The following is a 10,662-nucleotide window of genomic DNA, read 5'->3' as shown; positions in this document are numbered from 1 at the left end:
TGTAACATTCACTAAAACGAAAAAAGTTCCCTTTCTTCTTCTTAATTAAGAACCGGAAGATTTACATTTTCACTAGATTGAACTTCATCCTCATCATCTTTGTCAGTCCTTGCATTGTCATCATTGGGTTCGTACACTGATGACAGACAATCGTCATCAGTGTTCATCGGGCTGGAGCTACATGTATCATCACTACTGCCTATGTAAACTCTTCCTTGTTTGCACTTGCGGGGGTATTGTGATCTGGTCTTAAAAAGAAATGTTGATTTCCGATTGTTATGGACGCAATAAACAAGAAAGCTATCTTTTTTTTGTTCCAATTCCGCATGTCCACCTAGGGTACGCAAGATTCCACAGAAAAGTTTGTTTTGCAACTTGAATCAGCCATATTTTTATACAGAATCATTGTAAATGATGACCTTATATATCAAATGATCAAATGATCAAATGATCAAACGTACACTAACAACTTTCCGGGAAATGGATTTTTCACACGGCTTCCTCACAGGTTGCTCACAGCTTGGAAAGTTGAGTGAATGAGTGGCACTGCACAACCAAACGGGTTCTCAGAAATCCCACATGAGTGCTCTTACAAAATTATAGTCATTTGGATGAAGCTTGACCTTAAAAGTGAAAAGCGCAAAACTGTGCTAAGAAGAACCGAGACACCACAACGAGTAACAAATGAAACGGGCATCTCGGCTACAAAACAACAATGAGATTGAGAAAATTTAATGCCCTTTCAATGTCAATAATTATGTGGATGCCCACATAATTTCACGAGTTTAGAAGCTCGTAAAGGTCAGCAATCAACTGCTAACATTACAACTCATATGAAAATAATTATTTTGTTTAACAAGGTACGTGTAGTCATAAGCCATCAAAATCAGCAAACAAAACAGCCGCGAACCAGGAAAGGTTAGAGCTTTGAAATTCCAAGGAAATTTTTTTTTAAAGCTATCCAACAGCTTAACGGTGAAAAGATTTATTTTTTATCTGCGAAAAAGATCATAATTTTTTCATCACCCTGGAGAGATTGCTTGGGAAAACAGGAAGATCGAAATATTATTCGCATTATTAACGCATGAGTTCCTACATTCCTTGCACAATTTGCATAGCACAAAAGAGAAAAATCATGTGACAGGTTGTACAACAATCAGTTCAACTCATGTTATCATGACGGAATGCAACCAAGACGTGCTTGGAAATGAAGAAATAATTGCCAATGCAAATAGTTTTTAATGAGATGGATGCGGGTGCTCGTGTGGTGTGAAAAATGGTCCTGTGTTTCCAGCAGATTTCGGAGGAAGTCGTGTTGTTGAATATAAACAATTGCTTCTCCAAACGAGTGGTCTGTGATATTTATCACATGGTTGCCTACCTGGTTCAAATGAGTGGATGTTTCTAGCGAACGAGAGTGTCAAGTATTTATGAGTCAATGAGTCAACGAGTTAGTGCAGTTAATTAAACCATAAAATGAAAGCTAAAATTTCAGAGACTGCTTAGGCCTAATCACTGAAACGAGGGCTTAGGCTTAATCAATAAATTATTGCTATATTGACTGTGAGTCCATTGACCCATGACTCATGACTCATTGACTCATTTGACTCATAAAACACGCGATCTCAGCGAATGAGTGGGCATTTTTTTTACACAGCTGACCAGGTTGGTCGCACGAGTGAGCCAAGCCACACAAACAGCTTAATCCAGTTTAATCCAATAGCTAACATGGTTACCGCATACTTTCATAAATTGTACTGGCAATAATACTAGTGAGCGAATGTGAGAATGATATACACATATGAAAGGAAATGTTAATAGTGAATCTATCAAACAACTGTCAATAATGATGAATACTGGAGCAAAACCTAACCAGATTTTGAAACTTTGTGAAGAAGACATAGTTTTGAGAGATGCAGTGCAGGCAGTCATCCTTAAGGATATCAACAACCCGGTGGGGATTACTTGGATCAGTTTTCACTGGGTATGTGCCGCTGGCCTCTCAGAACCCCTTCCCCTTTATAGTCTATTTTATGGCCAATTATAGACCCCATCTTAGTCACTTTTGAGTAAATGTAATTTTAGCGATCCCAACTTAGTCACTTTCTGTTTATGCATAAAGCTTACATACAACCTTTTGATTGTAATTTCAAAAGGGAATCTTTCCATTAAATCTCACTAGCCAGAATTTCCTTACCCCCAAAATCTGGACAATTTGCGACCCGATTGTAGTAAATATAACTCTGTCGGGAACTTTGTTGAAAATGCAACGGCTGCTCTACCGACTGAGCTACAAGGTCAGTTAGTGGTTTTTTCCTTTGTTCAGGAATGAAACTCGAATTTTTATTCTCAACTGGAATTAAATGACAATCATCTGTACTCTTTTTGGACAGAAATAATTGATCTGTTGTTTGTTTGTTTTGCTCTAAAATGCGAGATAACAAGTGCTTTTTTTATCCATATTACCCAACTGTTTTTCGATGTGCCTCGCTAAAATCGAGGTCAGTAACTTCCTCTGCAAATTCAAAAACGTCTGTGCAGAGGAAGTTACTCAACTCGATTTTAGCGAGGATGATCTTTTAGTATCATATGATGTAACTTCTTTGTTTACAAATGTGCCTTTAGACGAGACGATAGAAATACTTGCCACCAAGGCTTTTCGTGACAATTGGTTCAACAAGGCTAGCAACCTAAATATCACCAAATCAGACCTGATAGAACTGCTAGAATTAGCTACCAAAGATCAGCTCTTCCAATATAATGGTGAACTGTACGAACAGAAAGATGGAGTAGGCATGGGGTCTCCCCAAGGCCCCCTAATGGCCAATGCCTTCTTGTGTCACATAGAGGAACATTTAGATCTGCCTGATTACTACAGATGGTACCTAGAGAATACAATTACCGCAATGTCTTGTGAATCAGTCGTTGATGTTTTCCTTGATGAATTAAACATTTCACCATGGAAATCGGGACCAATGGTAAACTACCTTTCCTTGGAATGCTTCTTGATAAGAATGGTCCTCGGATATCGACCTGTGTCTACCGAAAACCAACTGACAAAGGCTTATTACTACACTACCAGAGTCACGTGGACCATCGTTATAAGACTGGCCTGTTTATGACCATGCTTAACAGAGCCTATCGGTTGTCCTCAAGTTGGCAATTATTCTCTGATGAGTGCGAAAAGCTCAAAAACATCTTCAAACACCTTAAATACCCAATAGACCTAATTAACAGAACTTTTAAGAATTTTGTCGACTCTGTTCAATCAGATGCCCAGAAACCACCACAAGCGCAATACCAAGGAAAAACCGTCCGTATTGTATTACCGTACAAAGATCAGAAGTCAGCTAACGTGCTACGGAGATGACTCAAAGATCTGAGCGTTAAAATTGGTACCACGACCGTGATTGTTCCTGTCTTTATTAATTGTAAGATTGATAGTCATCTCAAACACTGTGAAAACAAGCCAAATGTTGTAAATAACCGATGTGTTGTTTATTGTTTTAAATGTGGTCTATGCGATATGGACTACATTGGTTATACAACAAGGCATTTACATCAGCGTATAGAGGAACACAAATCCCTATCATCTTCAGTTGGTCGACACATGAAGACGAAACACGATCTGGGCAAACCTGAACTTAAAGCACATTTTACAATCCTAAAGAAATGCAAAACGAATTTTGACTGTCTCGTTCACAAGATGCTTTTGATACGTGAGTCACCATCACTAAATAAGCACTCAGATTCCATTCATGCTAAAGTTTTTGTTTGACCTTCGCCTTTTATATTCTAGCAAAAAAATGTAAATATCTTAGTGTCAACTATCGTTTAATTTCCATTTATGCAAAAGTCGTTGTTTTGACCTAACGCCCGTTATATTTAAATTGCGAATTGTCCATAACAGTTTAACCTTGATAATGGGGTCATGTCTGACTCTGAAACGTTGTTAGTTTTAATTCTTAATACGATTCTAAATCGATCTTACTTAAAGTGAATTTTGTGTCTGAAAATCGAGCAAACCTCTGACCATAAAGGCATAGTTTTATATTCAGGTTGCATACCACTTTGCGTATGCATCAATGCCGTCAGTCAGACGCCACGAGGTGAGGAACTTGTTCTTCATATTTCTTTGGAGTCTGCCCAAACTATTGGAATAGTTTGGGTAGATACTCTTTCATTTCACACAGTGCTTCTCAACCAAATAGACTCATACCTCGAAGTGAATATTGCAAACAATAATTTGGATTGATCTTAGCTCTCTCATAGGTATAGTAAGCTTAAATTATATTTTTTAATGCATTTGTTCACAGGTATAGTAAATTATACTTCTTAATGCATTCATGGACTAATACACGGCAGTAAATGATCACATTGGAAGGGTGTCACAAGAACTTTGCAAATTTAAATGCATGATGACCCTGCTTATTTATTTCTTTCCTCATTTGTTAACTATTTAGGTTATGTGTAGAACTGCGTTCTTAGTGGCAAAAAGTAAGGAAATACCCAAATAAGTACTCAGAGGGTCTAAAAAGGAGGGCTATTTTCTCAATTTTCCTCTTGGTATTAAGTATACACTGGTGAATTTGACAGCAAGGAGGAATGGGCAGGGTAAAAATTAAAGTGGTTAATTATCCTTTATGTCTACCTGTGAAAGTGTTAGGTAAAATGGGGATCAAAGCTTGTCACATGTTTTTAATCAAAATCCAAACCTGTGGAAGACATTAAATCTCGAAAGAACAAGATACAGGTTGCATAAGGAAACAACTGTTAAGACTATGTTTTGCAGGCCTACAACCTCGGACATAAATAGTTGTAACACCTCTCTTGAACAGCACGTAACTCGCATCCAAGCTATTGATAACGCCGCCCTCCTCCTCCCTCCCTTCAATGTTGCATTTGCCGTTCTAATGTTGCGTTTCCCGGTTAGTTCTTGCACTGTGTAGCGACGGAACTGCTACACTAAGACCTTACGATGAGCCATATAACATACAACAACAACTCAGTTTATTTGAAGGTACCACAGAGATTCATTTACACGCTACTTGATTGCTATCACTGATTTCCTTCACAAATAGCTGATTCGGAAGCAATGAGCGAAGCGGTAATAGAATGATATGATGCGATAATGCGGTAACGAAAACTATAAGAAAACAACAAAACCTAGCATTACAAAGCACGGTAGGGGCGAATATGAAAATACAATAAAACAAGAAACAAATCACTCTAAATGAACAGAAAAACTTACATCTGTGTCCTACTATCCTTGCAACAACTTATAGAAACCTTAATCCGTAAACAATGGAGTCCTTGATACCGTAAAGTAGAGAACCTTAACTTAACTATCTTACTAAAACCTTCAGCGGAAAAACAATTCACCACAGTGTCAACTCGCGTGGTCATCCGGGACCCGGCAAGGTCCAGACCACCGCAATACAATAAAACGTCACACAAAAAAGAAATGTCACGCACGATTCTGCTGCAACACACTGGAACCCATAAACATCAACATTTAAAGGGGAGGAGGAAAAAATTTCCATCATTTGCGACTGAGACTGTATTTGCCACTGTTAAGTGTCTTTATGTGTGCGACATGATGTGACAACCGAGGAAAGTGTATTGTGAAGTTATTGTTGTAAGGTTGTAAGATATGTTAAGACGGTACATACTTGTCGCCAAATACACTTTGGGCTATACTATTAAAGTGCCCATAACCTAAAAAGTTTTATTTTCCTATTTGAAAGTCCATATTAAAAAATGAACTTTGGCGAAATAATTTTTCAATTCCAGCGAGAGGTGGATTTTCTACCATTTTTTCAATCCTACTTTTATTTGGTACACCCCTTCTGCTGGTCAGGACCTCACGGGCTCGCTGTGACGTAGATTAAGGAATGCTTGTTGGCGTGGGTCTTATCTTTTCTTACTAATCAATGCCAAGGTATCACTCAGCGATCATTTTTGGTATTTTTCAGTAAACAAAAAAATCAATCATGCCTATATTTATCATCAAAGAAAGTGCCTCTGAATCTGGAAGTGAATAAACTGGCGATTTAAAGAAAAGAATTTGAGGGGAGTAGTTGCCGGTCTCGACGAGTCAGCCAGTGTTAGCACTGAAACCCAGAACTACACGGAACCCTACGTGGAAGAACCATTAGGAGACGAGGAATGGCTACAAATTACAGAAAAGAACAAGAGGATAAGGAGGGTCTCTCGAGGGAATTAAAGTCAACGCTTATGTCTGTTCCTGTAAGCGAATCTCATCCCCCTTCAACAATCTTTTCGTTTTGCTGTCCATACAATACTGAAAGTCATACTCTTTGAAGTGAATCTAGCACAGTGAAGAAGTTTTACCGGGCTTCTTTTTACCAAGACAAAAGCTGCAGCCATTTTTCCTTCTGTTTTGAGGTATTGCGTTTTGCAAGTCGAAGGATTCCTACGTATACTTAGTCTTTTCTTAGGATCAGCTGTGTTGTTACATCGAGTGGTTACGCATCTTTTAGGCATTTTCAAGGGGTTATTCCTTACTATACTGTTTATATCGCCATTCCTTTTTCACTTGAAATCGCATGTTCCTTAATCCACGTCACAGCAGTATTGTGACCGGGAAGAATCAATAGAAGACTAAGGCGAATGGTGAGCCAAAATGGTGGGAAATTTGAACGTTTTCTAATTTCATTTTCAAAGCGCGTTTTGGGAAAATCGCAATTTTTTTTTCATGATATGTGTGTAGATTCAGATGACTAAGTGAGAAAAATTAGGTTATGGGCACTTCAATGGTCTTGGAGGAAACTTAAAAGATGTACAGAATTATTTGGTGAAAGACTGGTTTTTGTGTGTCAATACTGTTATCTGTGTGTTTGCCGAAGTAATTAAATAAAGTCAACATTAGTGGTATTTTGAGAGATGATGCGTCTATCAGAAAAGAAAACTGCTATTGAAAATGTAGATTGGTAGCTGTATTAAGGAGTGTTTGAAAAGGTTCGAAGTCAAGTTGTACATCCAGCGGAATATAGATAAAGAAGGCGACCAGTTAATTTTATGGCAGAAGACAGCGGTGGTTGCAGCGCAACAGCAGTTGGGTTAGGGGAAAGGCCTGTGCGACTTGGAACACTGAATTTCCGTCAAGTACGATTTGTGTATTTAATAACTTATAGTCAAGCCAATCTTGACATTGTTCCTACACGGGAAGAATTTTCAAGAATTGTTTTGGACAGTTTTTCAAACGCTGATCCTTGTAGTGGTGCCGAAGTGGTACAATGGGCGTGTAGCCAAGAAGGACATAGGGATGGTGGCACTCATTATCACATGGCTGTGAAGTTAAGTGCAAGACGTCATTGGCTAAAAGTTCGCAATTATTTAGAAAAAAGGCATCGTGTGACTGCAATTATTACTCTGCCTGGCGTTACAAAACTAAGGAGGATGCACCCCATGCCAAAAAATATGTCTGATCACACGTGTGATCACACATGTGATTTTTTATAAGATGTGTGAATGACACTTTAAACCACACATTTTCACACATCTGTAAAGTGTTATAGGAAGGGTGATAAAGTGTGAAAAGAAGGGTGAAAAAAGGTGAATCACACTTTTATTTTTTTATAAAGTGTGATCTCACGTGTGATCACACTTATAAACACTTTTGGATCGTTATTCCAGGACTATCCAAGAAATATGTAGAATACTGAGGCAATCGAGTGCCATGGATTGCGATGTGAGAGACAGTGTAATATTTAGGCTGGATTCTTTACGTCATCTCGTTGTTCGATGCGCAGAGATAGCAAATGTTCCGCGAGAAGTAATCCTTAACTTGCAGAGAGTTGTGTCAATTTTGTCGAACGACTTCTTAGACAGCCATCTTTATTTGGACCAGGATAGATACCAGGCAGGCCGGATTTTCACACAGGGCAGAGGGAGACCCTCTTACAGCATACCCAGGGAACAACTGGAATTATTCATTGAACATGGTTTCAATACTTCAGATATGGCCACTATGATAGGTGCAAGTGTCAGGACAGTCCAAAGGCGACTATTAGAATACAACCTTTCAATCACTGACAGATATGCTGATATTTCGAATGAAGCTCTAGATAACCACGTCATGGAAGTCTTCCAAATGTTCCCAAATTGTGGTTACCATAGAATGCTTGCGTTCCTCGAAACAAAAGGGCTACGTGTACAAGAGAAGAGAGTTCGAGAATCTATGCACAGAGTTGATCCCGAAGGAGTACTTTTGAGGACACTAGAGCTCCAAACATCACCCAGACGGGGTTACAATGTATATTCACCCAGAGCTTTGTTCCATATAGACGGTAACCACAAGCTAATCCGTTGGCGCTTTGTTATTCATGGAATGATAGATGGATATTCAAGAATGATTATTTTTCTAAGATGTTCAAGTAACAACAAAGCCTCAACAGTTTTGTCATATTTTCTGGAGGGAGTAGAGAGGTTTGGTTTACCATCACGTGTAAGAGGTAGACCTTCGTGTAATCACTATTAGAACGTCTTCAGTTTATTGGCTATGAATGATCAAATTAAAACGTTATTCAGGGCTGTCACTGATTTCTGATGTAGGTTGGCATGTACAAAAGGTAGCCAGTGAATCCAGCTGTTTTTGTATGATCAGTATGCTGTTTTAGTTATAAGGTAGCTGGGGATCTAGTTCAGAATTAACAAAATTGGCTGGGGAAAGTCACAGCCCTGCATTACTCCGTTATTGATAGCCTGTACTTGATTAGAAGCATGTTACAAATAATTATGAATACATACTCACTCCATCACCATTACTATAATCTAGCCTATCTGAACCTAAGTTAATATATTACAGGTGATTGCGGTGGGGAGAATGCAGATGTGGCATGGTTCATGCTTACCCACCCAGACAGAGGCCCAGACAGGGGTAGTTTTATTGGTGGCAGAAATGTACACAACCAAAGAATAGGTAAACTCTCAACATGGCATACACTATTTGCACTACTGAGAGGCAATAGCCCACCAGGCCACCCCCTGGTGGAGACCTTGTTTTGGTACATACCACACTGCTCTTCTCATGTTGTTCTTTTGCTAACTACCGTAGTTATTCGGTTATAAGGCGCACGGTTTTTTCAAGAAAAATTTGTCTTTGGGTGGCAAGTTAGTGCTAAAATTGGGGTGCGTCTTATAGCCAAGTATTTTCGTGCAACAAAATCTTAAGATCACAATTTGAGAAGAACTTGCAGTTTAAACAACACAAGAAAAGGACACTAGTTGTCTATTAAAAAACAATAGTGCTTTTAGAGACCTTTAGAACACTAAACGACTTCAAGAGAATTTAAAGCAAACAAACGGAAATTTGCATACGTGCTTAGAAGCACGTGCTCAGTAACGTGATACCCACGACAACAATACAATCGTTCGAACCTTGTTTCGAATTCCGAGAATCGTGTTTGTCGCTCACATGAAAAGTTTTTTCGCGGAACCAACAGTGTGGAGATAAAACATACCTTCTTCGTTCATCCAGCCTTTCTTGTGCACTGAAGTTTGCATCCTTGGTGGCGTGTTGATATTCAGCTGCCAAACACCTTTGAATATGACTTTCGGTGGGAGTTTTTCAACGTTCGCTTTTGCTTGAAGTCTGAAGTCTGAACTCTGACTATTTATTAAGTCGGCAAGTTCGAATAAACGTGTATGCGTTGTATGTTTATCATTTCAGGTGTGAACTTTTAGCTTTTGTTTTTACGTATACCATTAAATGGGTGACTTTTTCACTTTGTTTACGTTAACAAAAAGAGTTCGCATGCCAATTGTGTGACGATAATTGTTCTCAAATTCATCACATCCTTTTGATAACTCTCAATTTTTTGGTGCGTCTTATAACCGAGTATTTTCGTGTAATTTTCAGTTTGAGAACTTAGCTTGATTAAATTGCTAAGTTTGGGGTGCGTCTTATAACCGAATAACTACGGTAGTCCACATTTGCTTGAGAAAGACAGAAGGGTTTGCATCAAAGCAAGGTCTACAACAGCCTCGCTTCCACTCAAGGCTAGGTCACCAAACAGAACTGTAAAATGGGCCATTCTACATTGTACATATTTGGGCAAATTATTTTCTTTTTGTAGGTGTCATTTTAGGCATTCAATATGTATCTGTTTCAAAGGCTAAAATGTGGCCCTCCAAGGGTGAAAGGCATTTCAAAATGTTTGAAACGGGTTTGAAACTGTTTGGAACCCATTCATTTTTGTTTTAAATGCTGAGTTTAAGGCATTTATTCATAATTACTTTAAGCCCCTTTTTCCCTTGGAGGGTCACAAATTACCACTGACATTAATTTTACAGGGAAGATGTGTAATGCTAAATGTACCAGGAACAAGAAAAAACTGGAATGTCTTTTAAATGTTTGCTTGTTAAATGTGAGCTGCTATAAACTATAAAATTAAAAGTGGTTTGCCTGATTTCTTACATTTAGAGCGGTTGTGGCGTGACGTGTTCACTGGTTGTACAAATTTGTATTACAACCTCTTCTATTACATGGAAACTGTTGGATTGTTGGAGCCACACAATGACATACACCTCTGGTGCCTTCACTTTGTGTATCAACCTCGCATAGATCGTCATCTGAAATTGTTTGCAGAAGGCTGGAGTAGAAAACGTATCAGAACAGCTGGAAATAAAACCCCTACT

General features: G+C 38.7%; 1 pseudogene; it reads right to left on the bottom strand.

Moving 5' to 3' along the window:
* LOC138053703 (uncharacterized) overlaps positions 1-167 on the bottom strand; it is a 4,545-nt pseudogene extending 4,378 nt beyond the window's left edge.
* Between the last annotated feature and the right edge of the window lie 10,495 nt (positions 168-10,662).

Source organism: Montipora capricornis, chromosome 6 (genome assembly GCF_036669925.1).
Source record: "Montipora capricornis isolate CH-2021 chromosome 6, ASM3666992v2, whole genome shotgun sequence".
In the NCBI taxonomy this organism is placed as follows: Eukaryota; Metazoa; Cnidaria; class Anthozoa; order Scleractinia; family Acroporidae; genus Montipora; species Montipora capricornis.
The sequence above is the reverse complement of the archived record's forward strand: the minus strand, read 5'-3'. Positions and strand labels throughout refer to the sequence as shown.